Source organism: Ceratotherium simum, chromosome 40 (genome assembly GCF_057802395.1).
Source record: "Ceratotherium simum simum isolate JZ-2026a chromosome 40, ASM5780239v1, whole genome shotgun sequence".
Taxonomy (NCBI): Eukaryota; Metazoa; Chordata; class Mammalia; order Perissodactyla; family Rhinocerotidae; genus Ceratotherium; species Ceratotherium simum.
In genome coordinates, this window is record NC_141939.1 from 616987 (window position 1) to 635201 (window position 18215).

An 18215-nucleotide genomic window follows, 5' to 3' on the forward strand; every position below is an offset into this window, starting at 1 on the left:
GTGGGACTAGAGGAGTGAGTGAGAAGAAGGACTCAAGGTGACACAGCCAGGATGGTGAGACTTTCATGGGTGAGGAATCAAAGAGGAGGGTGGGGAGTGGACAAGAGGTGCAGTTTGGAATAGTTAAGGGATGGACAGAAGACAAATATAGAGGAGACAAGGAAAGGAATGGCCATAGGAAACTCAGTGTGGTATTGCAGAAACTGGGGCAAGAAGGGGTTGTAGTTTCAGAAGAAAAGAAAATGGTCAATAGTGTGAAATGCTGCTGAGACGGCAAGTTAAAAGAAAAAAAAAAGGCTGAGAATGATCCATTGACTGCGGGAACAAGAATGAACCTTCATAAGAGATGTTTCCATCAAGTGGTGGGAGGAAGCAAAACTGTTGAGGGCTGAGGAATGGGAGGAGAAGCAAGTGAAGGCACTCTTTCAAGAGAAACAAAGCAGTGGGTAGGGAAAAGATGGTGTCTTCATTGTTTTGTTTTAGATAAGCAAGACATGAGTGGGTCTGGTGAGAAGGAGCCAACAGAGAGTAAAATGTTGAAGATGAGAGAGAGAAAGAGAGAGCGAGAGCTCAAAACAGCAAGGTCCTTGGGAAGACAGTTATCCTGTTTCCACCCCAACTGGACGTACTTCAACTCAACTCTAGCAATAACCACCCAGAGTTAGTGCAAACTCTACAATTTAAAGAGCATGGTCCCCAACAAGACTGTCCTTACCTCAGATGCCCGTCACACTTCAGGGGTCCTCGGGCCACCCATACTTCCAACTGACTGGCTATAAATTCAGAAATTCCCATGATCCCCTCAGGTTTGATAATTCATTAGAAAGATTCACAGAACTCAGGAAAGTGCTATTATTATCATAATTTTATTATAAAAGATACAAATCAGGAGGAACAGCCAAGGCAAGACACATAGAGAGAGGTCCGGGAGGGAACACAGAGCTTCTATGCCCTCTCCCACGGAGTCAGGATGCAACACATCATTGTGTTCACCAACCAGGAGCTCCTCTGAGTTCCAGTGTCCAGAGCTTTTTGGGGATTTCATTACATAAGTATGATTGATTAACTCATTGGCCACGTGATTGAACTCTATCTCCAGTCCCCTTCCCCTCCCAGGAAGCAGGAGGAAAGGTTGATATCATGTGACTCAATCTAATCACATGGTTGGTCTTTCTGGTGATTAGCCCCCACCCTGAAGCTGTCCGGGGTCCCTGCCTCCAGTCAGATGATTATCTGTCACTGAAGAAATTCCAACGGTTTCAGAGGCTCCCTGCCAAGAATCTGAGACAAAGACCAGATAAATTCTTTATTATACAACAGTGGGTCAGGAGGTTCAGAGCCTGGGTGAAAGGAGGAGCCCAGGCAGGATGAAGAGCCTCTACCACTCCAGCAATAAGAGAACAGATGGACACGGTGGGCAGAATGCAATTGGAAGGGTGATGGGAAATGCTGAAGGAGCTGTCGTATGATGGCGTCTATTTTCACGGGCTGAGTGTGAGGGAGAGTGGTGGGGTCAGGATTTGAGGTCGATGGTGAGTATCTGAAATCATTGCTGTGGACAGTAGACTAGGAAAGTTTTGTAGGACTGCTGGGCAGTGTGAGAGCCCAGTGGGGGTGGTGCCCATGCATCCAGGTACCAGCCATCTGGCTAGGTGGTTTTCTCCATCAGCCCCTAGCAGCCCCCATGGAGATGCAGAGGAAGCAGACCATCGGTAGAATCAGGCCTGAGGTTTTGTCTAGTGAGTGCTAGAGAAAAAAAAGGAAAAGGCTCCTGAGAAGACCAGCAAGAAAATGATTGAAAAGATGGAGCACAGAAATTAACTGGATGGATAAGAAAGCAAAAGCAGAAGGGCAGATAGAAAGGGAGGATGTCTGTGGGCTGGAGGTCCTGATAAGGGTGAATAATTGGTGCTCTGAGAGATGGGAGTGAGAAAGCAGGAAGGCTGTGGTCAGAGAGGATGATGTCGGTGTGCATGATTGCTGAGATAGAACCTTTCCAAGAGGCACCCAGTCTTGGGGATGGCAAAGAGGAATGCCTCTTCTCAGTACCTAATATTAATTCCTTGTATTCAAGACAAGTTCCCTGAAGAGAGGTGCCCTTGTTTAACTCATCTTTGTAGTCCCAGCTGAAAATATACAGTATACTGAAAATAGTATATGGAAGGTAAGTGTACGTTTTGGGAATGGATGATGCTGAATTATTAAGGATGCTGGAAAATTCAGGAAGCCCCTGTGTGGTGAGCCCAGTGGGGGGCTCCATTTGAACAAGGCCTCAGGGAACCATCATGAAACAAAGGGACAGTGATACACACTGGGGAACAGGATCCCCCATCCCCACCACAGCCCTCAGCCAAGTGAGCTCTTTAAGAGTATATGTTGCTAGTTAACACTTTGCAGGCTTAATGCACACCTACTCACACATAACCAACCATCAACGATTCCTCAGCAGCAGTGGAAATAGGCCACTCTCATTAGGAAAGGAAGAAAGGAGGAGGGAGGGAGGCAAACTAATATTTTCTGTTTGTCAACCAGGGTGCACCTCTGTGTTAGATACTTTCACATACAGACATTGTTTATTGTTATAACAACCCAGAGAGATAGGCCTTGTCCTCATTTTAAACATAAGGACATCGGGCCAGGAAGATGAGTTCCTTCCGGGGACAGGGCTAGGAGAGCAGACCTTCATCTGACTCCCTCTTAGGTCTTTCAGACTCACCCACTCAGCGCCTCCTGGAATCCTTCATTCAGTGATAATTTGGCCCATTCATTGAGTGCCTAGCATAAGCAAGGTGTCACGGGAGAAGGAGAGGTGGGCGATTTTGTCACGGCCCTCTAGGAGCTTACAGACTGGTGGCAAGGGTCAGATATGTTCCCAAATAGCCACACTCAAAGCAACTCCCTACCAACCAACAAGGAGGTTTGTTACCTAGGGGAGACTACATTGAAAGGTTCTGTTCTGGTGATGAGTTTGTTTGCTTGTTTGTAGAACTGCTTTCCTCCTGACTAGAATATAAAAGAAATAGAAGCAAATTTCCCTGTCCTGTGACAGAATGAGCCTGAGGTGAATCCTATTGTGTCCTTGATACTTTAAAATAGTATCTCCTAGGAAATCAACCTCTAGAAGGAGGGAGTCGAGGAACTTGCTGGAGTTCACAAAGGCTGGCTGTCTACAGGACAAGTGTGAGAGCTAATAGGTCTGATAATCAGACAATCTGAGCTAAGCCAGCAAGGCTGCTATGGTTCAGAGCAAGCGTTGGGAGCCTACTCCCTTTCCCCCGTCTTCACTCATACAGGTGTAGTCCCCTTGTCAATGAAGCCATTTGTAAAAAGACAATCAAGCAGGGGCCCAACTCTTAGTGTCAGGACTCGCTGAGTAAGTTCCTCAAAAGAATGTAACCCCTGGCTGATGCTGAGATTTCAGAGTCCCGGGGTTCCCCAGAAGCACAGTGTAGCCCCCTGCCTTCTCTCATCTGAACACCCAGTGTGGGTGGAAAGAATTCGAGCTGGAAGTTGGGTGCCTGTGTGGGAGTCTGCAAGCTGCCTGATCTGCTGCTCATCCCTGGGCAAGTCTCTCATCAGCTATACACTGACCTCAGGAGCTCAAAGGAGACATCCGAGAAGTTCTTGGTTTCCTTAAGCTCCTGTGGAGTAGGACCTTGTTGGGCAAGGTCATTCTCTGGACTGAACAAGCAATTTCAGAAGGACTCCCATGCGGAAGTGACAGAGGACAGGGAAACTTACCCAGTCACCCGGAGCAGCACTATCTACTGGGTAGAACCCAGGGACATGAGCCACCCACCTAAAGGCACTGAACTCTAACTTTCCAGGGCCCACATTCTTTGGAGAACGGGGAGGGAAACTTAAGACAGGAGCCTGTAAGAGTCAGCAAGCAGGGACTTGCAAGGGATGGCTCACTTGATGAGTCTCCACTCAACAACTGTTAATCACCCACCATAGCCTGGGGACACAATATGATTAAGACAATCAGGGGCTGATAGATTGAGCCCATAGGTTAGTGGAGAGATCTGTCAGTAAACAGCAGTTAAGAGATCATTTCAGATAGACAAGAGTCTTGTGCTAAAGAGTGGCTGGAATTAGAGGGAGTGGATGAGAGTTGGGGGATCGGGGACACCTTAATGAGAAAAAGGCAAATCCACTTGCCCTCAGTTAGGGGGAAAGACTGACAAGTTGAAGGATCACACAGGAGGCCTGTGTGCTGGGTGTGGTGAGCAAGAGGAAGAGGGCTGAGAGATGAGAACCTAGGGGTAGGAAATGCTAGCTGGTACAAGGCCTCAGAGGAGACACTGATCTAAACTAACCCTTGATATTGCAGTGGGGCATGCTGAGGTCATGGATCCCACCCTAAGCCCAGAGAAATGGGGGGGGGGGTACTTTACTCCTGAAGAGCGGGGAGAGCAAGTGTCCATGACAACCACAGCTATGAGACCTGGGCTCCCCAGTCCACAATCCTGGAACCACAGACATGGACAGACCCCCAACTGGAGGCAAACGATATCAGCCACCTGGACTACACAACGGTGAGCCACCCAGGCACTCAGTGGCCTTCCATTATTCCCCGATGCACACAAAGAGTCACGCCTCTTCACATCATGTCTTAATACAGGGGACCCAACATCCATTTCTGCATACCTCCCTCTGCATACAACAAAACCTTCCAGATGCCCCGCTAAGGCAGACTTCCAGGGAGAGGGAAGTTAAAGTTGGGTTCAAGGACAGGGAGAGACCAGTGGGGAGGATTCCGTAGGGGCAGAAAAATTTTCCCTTCTTTCCTTCTAGGTTCTTTGGCTGGTCTAATAGGTAAATTGACCCATAAGACAGATTAACAGGAGAAAAACAAATTTACTATCTTGCATAAATTAAACAAAAATGTAAAACTCAAGGGCAGTCAGGCAATTGAGGTTATATGCCACCAAGAGTTAAGGAATGGGATAGGGGCTTAGGGCTTCAAAGGGGAGGACAGCAATTCACAGGAAGATAAGGAGAACAGATGTTTGGTAAGTTAGATGTTTGCCCTGCCATGCAGATAGTCTTTCAGATTAAAAAAGTTATTTCTGGCAATAGCTCTTTTTCTGATACAGGTCCCCTATCTAAATTCTTTTAGGTAGTTAAGGGGGAGGTAAAAAGCTTTTCCTGAGTCAAATGGGTCTTCATTGCCTTCAGCTCAAACTAATCTACATGCCAAAGCGGCACATTTTGGGATGGCATATTCTGCCTCCCTTCAACCCATTAACCACAGACAGCACGCCCAGGTTTCAGTAGAGGTCTAATTTGCCTTATGCCTAATTACAAGGAGAGAAATGTATCCCCCTCTGTGTGCCCCAGTGACTTCTGAAAGTGCCCAGGACACTGTCTCAGCATCCTCCCTCTGGCCTCCACCTCAGGCTGCCAGAGCTGTGTCGGCCACAGGTGACCCTCATTCATTCAACCATTCATTCATGCAAGTCAATCAAACCGTGCTGAGCACCAGCTACCTGCCAGGCTCTGCTCTCGAGTCTGGGGATTTTATGGTGAGCAAAGGCACCCAGGCCCCTGCTCTCAGGGAACCTTCATGAGGTGGCTGCCATGCTGGGCACATAATGGTCCCTAACTGCTCCTGCCACATCAGTCCTGGAGAGGGGATGCTGCCCTCCCCTAAATCTCTGAGACCACCTTCTGGCCTGCAGTGAGGCTTTTCGGAAGGCTTGAGGATGAGGGAGAGGAAGTAAAGCCACCATGGGCAGGGTGGCTACTCCCAGGCCCACAGTCCAGGCCCTCCCTCCCTGCCTCACTCCTGGAGCCGCTCAGTGTGGCAGGAACCAGCCCACTCCCACCTCCCCGCGCTCCACCCCTCAGGGTGGGCGCCAGGCAGGTCCAAGGCTCAGAGTCCTGGCCCTAGCTGCCATGAGGCCTAACAGAGAAAGAAGGGTTCCCTCATACCCACCACGGCCCTCCTCCTGCCCCAGCTTGCCCTCTCCCCAGGATGTCTGATATCCATTCCTTCAGGGTCCCAAGCCAGACAGTGACAATGGCCACATGGGAATGCCAGCCCCCAGCCCAGGTTGCCAAGGTCAGCCCAGTTCTTTCTCACAGTCCCTTGTCCAGAGTGAGGAGACACTCGCCCCCACACCTCTCCTCATGTCTCAGGGCCTCAGCCCGGCTCTGCAGGAAACAAATCCTCCAACAAGAGCCTACAATTTCCCAAAAAGCAGCCCTGTGCAGCCTAGAGCAGCACAGTCCACAGAGAGCCGGACCACTTTTCCCTCCCTCCTCTGGCCTGGCTCTGGCCCTCAGTGTGTGCAGGAAAGGACAGATGACCCCTCCGTGGCAGGTGGTTTATACACCTGCCACAGCACTTGCCATATCCTGTCTTAAATTGTGGGCATTTGCAAAAACTCTTTGAGGACAGCTACTATGTCTTGCGTAGTTTTGTTCCCCTTCTTCTGTGTACTCACACACACACACACACACACACACCCCTCTCAAATGGTGCCTGGTGTGATGAATGAACAAATGGATGAATGAATGATGAAAGTCATTCTGAAAGCTACTTACCCTCACATGCCATCCCCTCTGACTTTATCTTTCTAGAACTCCTGCATTCTCAGAGGAATTTGGAAAGCCCTCAAGAAACACTTCAAAATTGCCATTTGGAAGACATGAGATAGGCTTTCCAGAAATTTACCTCCCAGGTATTTTTGGTGAAACACGAGACAGGAGAACAACACCTCTTCCTGATCAGAGTCAGCTCCCTTCACCTCCCTGTCCCAGAAAACTTCATAAAAGGCTCAGAATTCCCCAGACAAGCAAGTGTCTGTTCCCCAGACACCACACTGATTCAAGCCAGGGCTGCAAGGTGTCCACTGTGTCTTTGTGGCAAGAACTGCACCCTCCAAAAGGACCACACCCCCAACCAGGCCCAAACCACTACCCTACTCTAGGAGTCTTTGGTGCCTACCTCCCGCTCCCATATCAACAAGGCTGTTTACTGAGGAGTTCGTTCCGAGCTGGACATTGTGCTTCTGGTGAGTCTCTGCTTTTAATCCAAAGATACTCTTTTCTAAGGAAACGCCTTCCTGTCACAGGAAGCTAGCTCAAGATGGAAGGCTGAGAGTGGCAGCCTGATCGCTCCTGGCCTTCATCCATTTGGTCAGCCAACATTCATGGAGCACCATCACGTGTCAGACACGGAGATGAGAGCTACGATGCCAGCCCTGCAACAGGTACATTAATAGTAAAGGAGACAAGCAAATAGTAAAGGAGACAAGACATGGAGGTTTGCAGAGGGTGTTAGAGGCACCCACCACCCAGCTTGGGAAGGGGCTTGTCATGGAGGAGGTGAAGCATGAGCTGAGGCTTGAGGACTAGGAGTTGGCCAAACTACAAAGACGAAATGGAGGTTCCTGGCAGAAAGAATAGGTTGTGCAAAAGCACAGAGGCTAGAAAGAATATCGCATTCAAGGGACTGCAAATACTCTGGAGGGCTGAAGCGTGGGGTAGGAGAGAAGAGCAGAGCGTTCCACGGTGGGCCTTGCTTGCCATGCCTTGTGGAGCCTGGACTCATCCACAAAAGGGGATGGGGAGCCAATGATGGGATCTGACCAAGGGCTTCGTGTCACCAGATTTGCTTTGTGGAGACATCTCTGTGGCTGATGTGTGGGGAACAGATGGACAGAGTTTCCATGGCAGCAACGAACCAATTAGGAGATGATTTAAATGACCTAGGTGAGAGAAGGGAGAAGGGCTTGAACTAAAATGAAGTATGGGGATGGAGAGAAATCTACAGATCCCAGGCCTTCAGGAAGTGCTCCAAAAAAGCCTGTTCAAAGAACCAATGGTGGGTGATGAATAGATGGAGGGGTGAGTCCTTGGGTGGCAGTGACTGGGATACTTTCTGCTCAAATGGCTTATCCTGTGAGAGAGGCAGTGGGGCAGGGGGAGTGGAGGGCTTCCCCTTCTTACTTTAAATACTTTTGTATTATTTGAAACTTTGAAAACAAGCATGTATATTAACAAAAAGCCTAAGAAGGATAGTTTTAAAATCATTGCTAGTTCTAACATACAACTTTCCTACTTGCACACATCATCAAGTTAACTTTGATAGATCATTTCTGGAACTATCATATCAAACATCACTCCTTGTGAAAACCTATTTTGAAAAGTGGGTCCTGAGTGGCAGCCTCATAGAGTTGTTATTAGATGTTGGAAGATTTTCCAACCCTCTAATGTCAGGGAGAAAAAGGAACCCCAAGTCGGAGGTTGGTGAATTCTGAACTATCTATCCATTGTATTGAAGTTTTGGCAGAATGTTTATAACAGCTTACCGAATCAGACTTCCTCATTCCACATTGCTCAGGAATTACGGACCACCAACCACCTAGAGTTGGGCCCTACACTTGACACATGTACCCACACAGCGTGCCTGCTATGTACACATGCTGAGGGAAACTCACATATGAAGGCAGTCCTCGTGGGGACTGGCATGGCAAGTGGTCACTCATTTTCTTCTCTTTACACAGGTTTCTAAAACAGCCATGGCAGCAGTACCTGAACTCACCAGTGAAAAGATGAATTGCAGGTCAGTGGGGAAACTGAGACCAATAATGGGAGCAGGGTTCCCCTTCAAGAGTGGAGTGTTATCTGTGCTTGGAGACCAGATTTGTCCCCCAAACTGCCTCTTCCAGTGGCAAGGAGAGTTCCAAGTTACCCTGGGGTGAAGTGTGATTTCCCATTGGAAATCCAGCGTTGAGACCCACAGGCTATCCAGATGTTGTTTCTGCAGGGGCTTCCTGCAGATGGTAAACAGAAAGAAAAGATTCCAAGTGGGCACTACAGGGGACCCCTTGGCAAAGTCTGGCTTGAGTGCAAAGGAAATCTCAGATTTTAACTGGGCTGGATGTTAGGTCTCAGGATCCAACAGGGAGCACCCAGGGTACCTGCCCTTCCTCCTATCCTGTTCCATGCATATCATCATGGAATTTGCCAGCTTCAGCAGCTTCAAGGGACATGATGTTTGCAGTTTCCTATTAACAGTGAAGACTGTTTGCAGGGAAGGAAAAATAAACTTGTCTAGGACAATTAACTGAGCAATCTCTCTGTTTTTAATACAGTGGCAAAGAGAATGACCAGTTCTTTGAGGAGGATGGTCCAAAACAGATGAAGGTGAGACCATGAGCTTAGCTCCCAACCCTTGCAGGGGCACTGACATGGGCATAAGGGAGCCCACATTCTGGTTTTGGGTCTGCCTCTAACTTGCCACGTCACTTTGGGTAAGCCGCTTAACCTCTCTGGGCTTCAGAGAGACCAGCCTTTATCACTAGCAGCTCAGTTACCTCTAAGGTCCCTTCCACCTCTCTAATGTCAAAATGGGAGCTCTATGGCCTAACTACCTTAACACACTTACTCCCTTGGTCTCTCCACAGGGCAGCTTCCAAGACCCGGACCTCAGCTCTGTGGGAAATGGGGCCCTCATGCTGCAAATCTCTCACCAGCTCTACAACAAGACTTTCAAGCATGCCGCGTCGATCATTGTGGCTGTGGAGAAGTTGAAGAAGATACCCAGTCCCTGCTCACAGGCCTTCCAGGATGATGACCTGAGGAGCCTCTTTTCCTTCATCTTTGAAGAAGGTACCACTTAATGAGAGCTGAGGGCAGACAGATCTCCAGTCACTTCCTTCTAGGCATCCATAACTCAATAGTCAACTAAACTCCCCCAAACCTGAAGCCCTTTAAAAGTAGAAGGCACAGTGATGAGAGGAAGACAGAAGCCTAGAAACCAAATTAATCTTCTGTTAAATTGAAACTATCCCTAAAGTAAGACCTTGATAACTACTCACATTTGCCAATCACTCGATCATTCTGAGTGGTTTCACTTATATTATCTCTTGCAAGTCTCACCATATCCCTGTTGGGCCAGTGTTACTGCCATCGCCATTTTACATAAGTAGCTCTATTGCTAGTCCACAGCAAGCAATAGAGCTGAAGCTTGAATCCACATCTTATGGTGCCAGGTCCAGTGCTCTTACCTCAACTTCTTCCCCACCAATGTTATAATCGAACTTCGGCTGGCATGGTCAGATGTCCTCCAAGCAACCAACTTCTGCTGCCTCACATCATCAGGCCCGCCCTTCTGGTTTTCTCTCTAAACAATATATTGCTCCACATTCTAGAACCCATCATCTGTGACAAGCAGAATGATACTTATCAGAGTAATTCTGCCGTGGAATCGCTGGATATCAAACTCGAGGACATAGAAGAAAAAGCCATGGTACTGTCTGGCTCATGTGTGCTGAAGGCTGTCCACCTCCAGAGAACCCAGGAGGACCAGCAAGGTAACTGGGGACGTCTTGATTCCTTTCTTGGCCTCCTGACACCTTGCTAATTCTCCACATTTTTTAACAAAGTAGGACATTAAGGCAAATTATCAACATAAGTGAAAAAACATACAACATATAAACTTTTTGTTTTGGTCCTAGCAACGACACCAGATTGATTCCCTTAGCACATTCATTTTTCAGCAAGAGATGTGACTCTGAGAAATCAGACTGCTCAAGCATACCCAGGACCATTGTCCAGCCAAGTCATTTAATGATAGTGCAATGGCAATGCTTCCATTGGAAAGGGGTCATTTGATGGACATGACCTAACTGCCTGTGGGTTCTTTTTTCCTGTTGTTGAAGTTGAAACTAGCATGGTGAAGAGATAACATGCCCATCCTCATTCCCAACCCTGCACCCTTGCCCCTAACATCCTTCCCGCCTAATACCAGATGGTTCCTTCTAGGGAAATTTTACTGACAAGCAGGAACTCATATCTCTCTACTGTAACTCACAAATGTTTCGAGACTGGGCAGCCCACTACTTGAGGAAATCTGCCTGGCACCTTGCCACTGTGGCTGAACTCTGCATGCAGGAGTATGCCCAAGGGAACAGCTGAAAGCAGCAACCTGTTCTCTTCCAAGGCTGCTGACCTTGGAGAGAGGCATTACTGGGGGTAATCTGCCCACTCTCAGCCAGGCCAAGACAATCCTGTTTCTTTAGAACTGGGTTGTGAGCGTGACCTCGGGGCCTCCAAGTGAGACGACTGTGACTAACGAAGATTAAAAGGAGTGTCTCTCTTTGGAGCCACTTTTCCCAGCTAAGCCTCTCCTCTCCCAAGTTCTTCCCACTTGCAGCTCTATGTTCCTGAAATACATTTGTGCCTGATTTCTTTCGGGAGCCCAGCTTGACCTCTTTTCTCGCCTTTCACATGGATCAAATTGTTCTGCCTATGCAGATGGGCACATGACTGGCCAGTGACAAGTGACACCGGCTTCCTTCATTCCTTCTTTCCCTCTTTTCTTCAGTTTTAAAAATTAGACCCCCTAATTCTTCATTGCCACGGTGACAAAGCTCTGAGAAACCCCTAGACGTTCTTTGGGGAAAACCTGAAGCAACCAACTGACCCTGTGAGAAGCCCAGTTATTCTATCTGTTAGGCCACAGGAAACTCAATGTGGGTTTCCACAGAGGATGCTAAACTCTATGAGTCCTGGGCTTGGGGGCCAATGGCTGGGCCAACCCCGCACTGCTGTGTGTCCCTGACCACGAGGCCCCTCTCCTTTCTCCAGTGGTGTTCTGCATGAGCTTCGTGCAAGGAGAAGAAGAGACCAACAAGATACCTGTGGCCCTGGGCCTCAAGGGAAAGAATCTGTACCTGTCGTGTGGGATGAAGGACGGGAAGCCCATCCTGCAGCTGGAGGTGAGTACCAGGGGCTGCAGGCCCTTCTCTGGCTCTTCTGAAGCACCCTTACCCATCACTTACTTCCAAGACAGCCACCTTCTCCCCACAGAAAATCTGGAAGCACATGTATTTGACAAATTTGCATAAATGTGAATAAATTTAATGCAATTGTTACACACATGCAACTTTCACTCCCGCTACAGAAAATTAAATCATTTTGCTGATGTTATTATTTCCTGCCATTGTTAACACCCAACTGATTATACAATGTTAGGGTTGGAAGGATTATTCATTGCTAGGACTGCTCCATTTGATAGATGACACTTTGGGAAATTAAGCAATTCAAGGCACCTGTCATCAACTCCACTCTACTCCCATAATCACCCTCCCCCCCTGCTTTCCCAGCAAAACCATCATTTCCAAGTTCAAACCCATTCTAGCCAAGGCCAAAGGAAAAGTCTCTGAAAACTAGATAATCCTAGAAGGTTTAACGTAATTTTCACTTTTTAAAAGACTTCCCACCTATGTTGTACTCCCCAGAATTTGATACTAAGTTTCACAAAAGGATAAGAGCTCCTTTAGTCACCACAGAGAAAGTTAGGGTCACAAAGATAACTCAGGAGTCTGACTCCCTGTCCTGTAACCTACTCATCAGTTTCCTTTTAGCTGATCCAGAGAACATCTTTACCAGAACGTCTTTGTCCCTTCCCTCACAAAAATTCTTATTTCTGTGTTTCTGCAGTCAGTAAAACCCAATACTTACCCAAAGAGGAAAATGGAAAAGCGATTTGTCTTCAACAAGCTGGAAATCAATCACAAGTGTGAATTTGAATCTGCAATGTACCCCAACTGGTACATAAGTACCTCTCGATCAGAACTTCAGCCCATCTTCCTAGGAAATACCAGAAGCAGTGAGAATATTACTGACTTCATCATGGAACTCGCCTAAAGAGAGCCATACCCAGAGTTTCCACATGTACTGAAGAACCCCTAGAGGTGGCAGAGGGGAATAGAGGGGGTTTGAATATGGCTGCAAGCTGAACTTCACTCTTGTCTAATCAATGCCCAGCTGCCTTCCCTATATTAGTGCTAAGGAGATCTCTTGCTCACCAGCCTGGAGGAACAGGCCCCTCCTCCCAGGGCCAATCCTCAGACCTCCTCTGCTGAACAGGGCCTCTCTCACCTCTCCTACTCACTCAAAGCCAGCCTGGTAGAAACCACTGCACATCAGGTTCAAAGAAACCCTCTGTCCTTTGAGCCCAGCTTCTGATGAGCAACCACTTAACTAATTATATATTTATGTATTTATTGGTGGGTTAGTCTATTTAATTTAATTCAAGGGGGACAAGAAGCAGTAGCGTCTGTGAACGAGCCCAATCTTCAATATCTATGGAACTAGTTTAACTTGGACTAGAGTACCATCTTTACATCAAGTCCTTTCACCAAGGCTGAAAATATATAAGCTCAGATTATTTAAATAGGAATATTTATGAGTGAGGGAGTATGATCACACTGTTTCAATGATTCTGAAATAAACTTTGCTGAAAAAAATATTATGTCTGTGTGGTCATTGACTTTTCTTGGAGCTGACACAGAAGAGAAAACATAAATGGGACCATGAGAGTTCTCCTCGGGGAGCTAGAAGCCTACTCCTCTACTCAGCACTACTGAGTGCTGCAAAGTACCTAGAAACATCACTGGCCACAAGACAAGCCTCCTTACCACACCCCTTCATTTCTGTTTTTCTACAAAGGGACATTTGATGCACAAGCTTCATAAAACAGGACCAGATGAAGCACTATAGGGAGTAAGCGTGGGTAGTAACAGCTGCCAATGATTTCTCTATTCATTTGTTCAATAAACATTTATTATACAAATGCTACGTCCTAGAGGCTGGGAGTACAAAAACAAGAAAGGTAGATAGGAGAGGCAGATGTATACAAGCAAAAATAAGGCAACACGACAAGTAGAAGTAAGATAAAGGATGAAAGGAGCAGCCAGCAGAAGTGACAAGATCTGTGAAGGACGAGGGTCGAAAGGGTGACACACGAGTCAGGCCTCAAAGGATGAGCAGGAGTTCCCCACGTAGAAAGAAAGGAAAGGGCACTCTCAGTGGAGGGCCCAGAATGAAGAAAGGCATGGGGGTATGAGAAGAAATGATGCAAGCAGTACACTTCCAGGATGGCAGAAGTCACAAGAAGCAAAACACAAAACACAAAAACAAACCAGGGATAAAATATTGGTAACTCCTATCTCAGACAATGGGATAATTTGCTTAAAATATAAAGAGTTCCCTCAAAACAGTAGAAAAACAACAACAAAAATCCACCAAAACAATATATTAGCAGGCCATCCACAGAAAAGGATACACAATTAGATCTTGGACAGAGTAAAAGAGGCTCAATATTGCTTATATAAGAAAGCTGAATTAACAGCACTTTGAGATACCAATATTCTCCTATGGGATTAGCAAAAATCAGAAGTTGAACGACACACCCTGTTGGGAAGACTGTGGGGGAATCTCCACTCTTAAACATTACAGGAGGAGCATAAATTGGCACAACTCTTGTAGAGGAAAATTTGATAGTAACTATGAAAATTACAAATGCACATCCCCTTTAGCCCAGCAATTTCACTTCTGAGGATTTGTCTGCAGGTGGACATACAGCCACGCGAAATGGCACGTGATCAAAATTATTCATGGCACTTTACTTGTAATTGCAAAAGATTGGAAATAACCCAAGTGTCTATCAACAGGAGACTGCCTAAATGAATTATGGGACATCCATACAATGGAATGCTATGCAGCTATAAAAAAGAATGGGAAAGCATTCCACACCACACACCAATCCTCTCCAAGGTTCACTGAAAACTGAAAACGAGCAAGAGGCAGAGGGTGTTGACAGTGGCTAACTTTTAAGAAACAAAGGGTAGGGAAAAAAAGGCAATACTTTCCAGTGTGCTTGTATTTGGTTTTGAAAATTTTGGAAGATACATAAGAAGTTTAAAAAGTAGCTCTGAGGGACTGGGGAATAAGATACAGGAGGACAAGGCTGGGAGAAAGACATTTCTCCAGATACTTTTTATATAGTTTGATTTTTGAATCATGTGAATATATTACCTACTCAGAAATAAAAACGATAATAATATTTAAAAAGACTTTTGTTCAAAAACAAAAAGCATATGACTTATTTGGGAAAAACAACTGTTGAAATGTGCCAGTCCTCAGCAGTTCACCCCACAATACCCTCTCCTCCTCCTTCTTCGCAGCTCTGCAAGATAGATCACAGGATATGGATGGAGGCCCTACAACCCGACAGAGCACCCTCTTGCAGCTCTGTCTGCTTCATAACTGCAGTGCAAAGGACACAATGGCTGTTAGGAGCAGGCACCCAAGTGGCGCCCATTCCACAATAGGGAATGGGACTGGTGGGAAGCAGGAAGCTGATCTGTAGAAGAAAGCAGAGGTGCCCTGGGAGCCCCGGCAGTGATACTGTCCCCTTTCCTTGGTTGAGTGATCCAATTCCACTCACCTCTCTCAGGTCCAAAAGGGAGGACACACCAGAAAGAATGACAAATTGTGAAGGCATCTCACCTTGAGAGGAAGCCTATCCCAAATCATCTGTGTGATGGTATGTTGGTACAGCCATTTTGGAGAGAAAATTGGCAGTGTCTACTTTATTTTTAACATGCTTATGACTCAGCAATTCCACTATTTCATATCTTCCCTAAACAAACAAGTTCAAGGATGTTTACTTTAGAATTGTTTACAAAAAGTTTAACAAAAACTGGAAACAATCTAAATGTTCATTAGTAGGAAAAAGGTTAAATACATCATGGCAAGTTAAAATGACACTAGGTGTCATTATCCTGGAAGAGAGAAATGGCCTGCTTCTAAATGGAAAGGGTCAGATGATCTGAGTGGGGAGAGCCAGAACCCTCCCCCCACTGCACCAAGCACAGGAAATGCAACCAGGAGTAGGAAGTCTTTCCAAGGAGCTGGGAAGGCAATTTGTCTGCACCTCCAGCAGGTAACACACCACATCACCACAACTCTGCCAGCTTTCAAGGAGATCCTGTGTACCTGGAGAATAGGAGGCAAGTACTTGTGAATTTGACCTGAAGTCTCAGATTCCATGACAGGTAGTCCCTGGGGTTAGGGTGTGGCTTGTCCTATGAGGTTGGGCTGGAGTAAGCAAGTGTCTGGTGGGGGAAGGTAAATGATGCAATGGTGTGTGGGAGCATATCTGGTCTGAAAGACAGGTTGGGGGGTGGGTGGCTGCTACAATGTCCTGGTCAGAGGTGGAAAGGTAAGTCAGTACGCCTTCTGCACAGACCTCCTCCCCACCCCATTTCACCTCCCCCAGTACGGCTTTGCTGAACTACCCACAAACATCAGGTTCAACTGGAAGCCAGGGTGAGGATGACCTAGAAAACTGGTGTGATGCCCGCCCAGGGGTGTGGGACCACAGTCAGAGCCTCCTCCCAGTTCCTATCACATCTCACCCACATCCTGATTCCTAAATTGGCAGTTGGGAAGCAAGTTGAGTGATTAGATTTTCTCCCAGGGAAGGCCAGAAGCATTGCTTTCCTTATTTGTATCAGCATAACTGTTTGCTTACACAAATAATCATGAAAATTCACATCCTTCTCTGAAAGCAGATCATGAAACCATGGAAATACAGCATGTAGACCAGGAAGGGTAGGGCCAGGAGGGGCTAATGTAAACACGGGGTGTTTGTAATCCAAGAGCTGAGAAAGAGTTCTGCTATGGATTCATTCATCGTTTGAGTTTCCTAAGCAAGGAGTGTGCCAGGGGCCCGGGCTGCTCTCTCACATATGTGGCCTCGCTATCTCTGAGAACACTTCACCTTCTGGCAAATGGGGCAGCTGGAGATAGAGGGTCCGGGTGAGGCCTGTGCCTGGGTGAGTGGGGCCTTCTGGGGACCAAGGTGTGAGTGGTGACTGGTATTCAGCAACTCCCTTCCAGGTCCTGAGTTTCCCCACAGGCTGTTTGAAAGGGCCAATGCTTCTCTTTCTCTCCAGCCCTTCACCTGCACCCCTTGCACCACAATTCCATCAGCCCTCAGAGACAATAAGGCATGAAATCCTTCATCTGCCAGGGATCGGGAAGTGTGGGCCAAAGGAGTCCCAGCCACTGCCTGAGAATCCTGACGTCCTGATGCTGCAAGTCAACGTGAAGACCCCCCTAGCCAAAGGAGCCACATAGTTTGCATGTGAAGGTTGGGTTTGGATGAGTCCTGGGAGCAGAGGGATATGTGGAATCCAGATACATACAGGAGCATCTACACACACTATGGGTTTGGCTTATAATAAAATGTATCATGAACATCTGGAAAAGAGATCAAGCACGGCAGCTGAGCCGCAGGCCCCCCCCAGCCTGGAGGGTGAGACCCTTGTCCTAAGTAGGTAATGTCCTCCTGATGCATTGTTAACTGTGATCTTCACTACCACAGCAGTAAGTTCGATTCCATCCCCAAAAGGCCCTTCCAGGGCCCTATTCCTTGCAGGGTGTTGGTCTTCCAATATTTTAACTTACATACCATTTACAAGAATTTTGAAAAACTGTGACCGCACTCTTCCGCCAACACACGTTTTAGATTAAAATCTAAAATTTTTCACCATAATTTTAAATAGTTAGTTCAAATGTTATTATTTCTGGAATATTATAAATTTGACATATTAAAATAAAACTGTTACATTACTTTTGTAGATGTATCCAATGAAAGCCCAATAGCATAGTGACTTTTTCCTAGTCATCCATCTAAAAATTACGTGAACAAATACTTCAAGTCAGAAAATTTACAACATTCCTTTTTCTCCTTGAAATGATATTTCCATTCATTTCCCCCATGAAATTTTATACTAATGTAATATATATTATGCTTAAAAGCATTTTACTGAGCATCCTTCTTTGCAACAATAAAAATACATGTTCAACAAAACTTAATTTATAATATTTTTATGTAACCATACGATGTTAACTTTTTAAAAAATTCTTATAGGTTCTATCATCATTACAGTTATTGTTAGTATACCATTGATCCAAATAACATAAATATATAAACATAATATATTATAAATGTTGATTTTTATTAGCAAGATATCTTGATGAGACAGAGCTTTTTAAAATTATTTCATGTATTTATGTATTACTATAATTAGAATGAGAGCTCAACATTGATCTATTCTTATTTCGGTTTTTTAAATGTAAGTGCTGGGCAAACTTGTACATATAAAGAATAAGTACATGGGAATGAAAGGAATCTTATTATAGCAATGTCACTGAATTCTTTGAAATCCTTCTAAGTTACTTGCCAAAATCACATTGTCATCTATCATCAAAAATTATGTCTAATGATTTATTAACCAACAACTTATTTAGGTCCTCTTTCGGTTTTGTTGGAAGTAAAGAAATGGAAACTGCCAGAGCTGCAAGAGTCCTTACAGTTCTTCCCTGGATACTGAGGTATTCCC

At 46.1% G+C, this 18215-nt stretch overlaps 2 long non-coding RNA genes across 2 annotated transcripts; one reads left to right on the forward strand and one right to left on the reverse strand.

Moving 5' to 3' along the window:
* Positions 1 to 1172: 1172 nt before the first annotated feature.
* Positions 1173 to 12584, reverse strand: LOC147912050 (uncharacterized). Its single transcript, XR_015550301.1, has 3 exons — positions 12481 to 12584; positions 6956 to 11831; positions 1173 to 1746 (listed from the first exon to the last, which is right to left on the reverse strand). It is a non-coding gene; the product is annotated as an uncharacterized LOC147912050 (long non-coding RNA).
* Positions 11620 to 13270, forward strand: LOC101396303 (uncharacterized). Its single transcript, XR_015550302.1, has 2 exons — positions 11620 to 11735; positions 12460 to 13270. It is a non-coding gene; the product is annotated as an uncharacterized LOC101396303 (long non-coding RNA).
* Positions 13271 to 18215: the final 4945 nt, after the last annotated feature.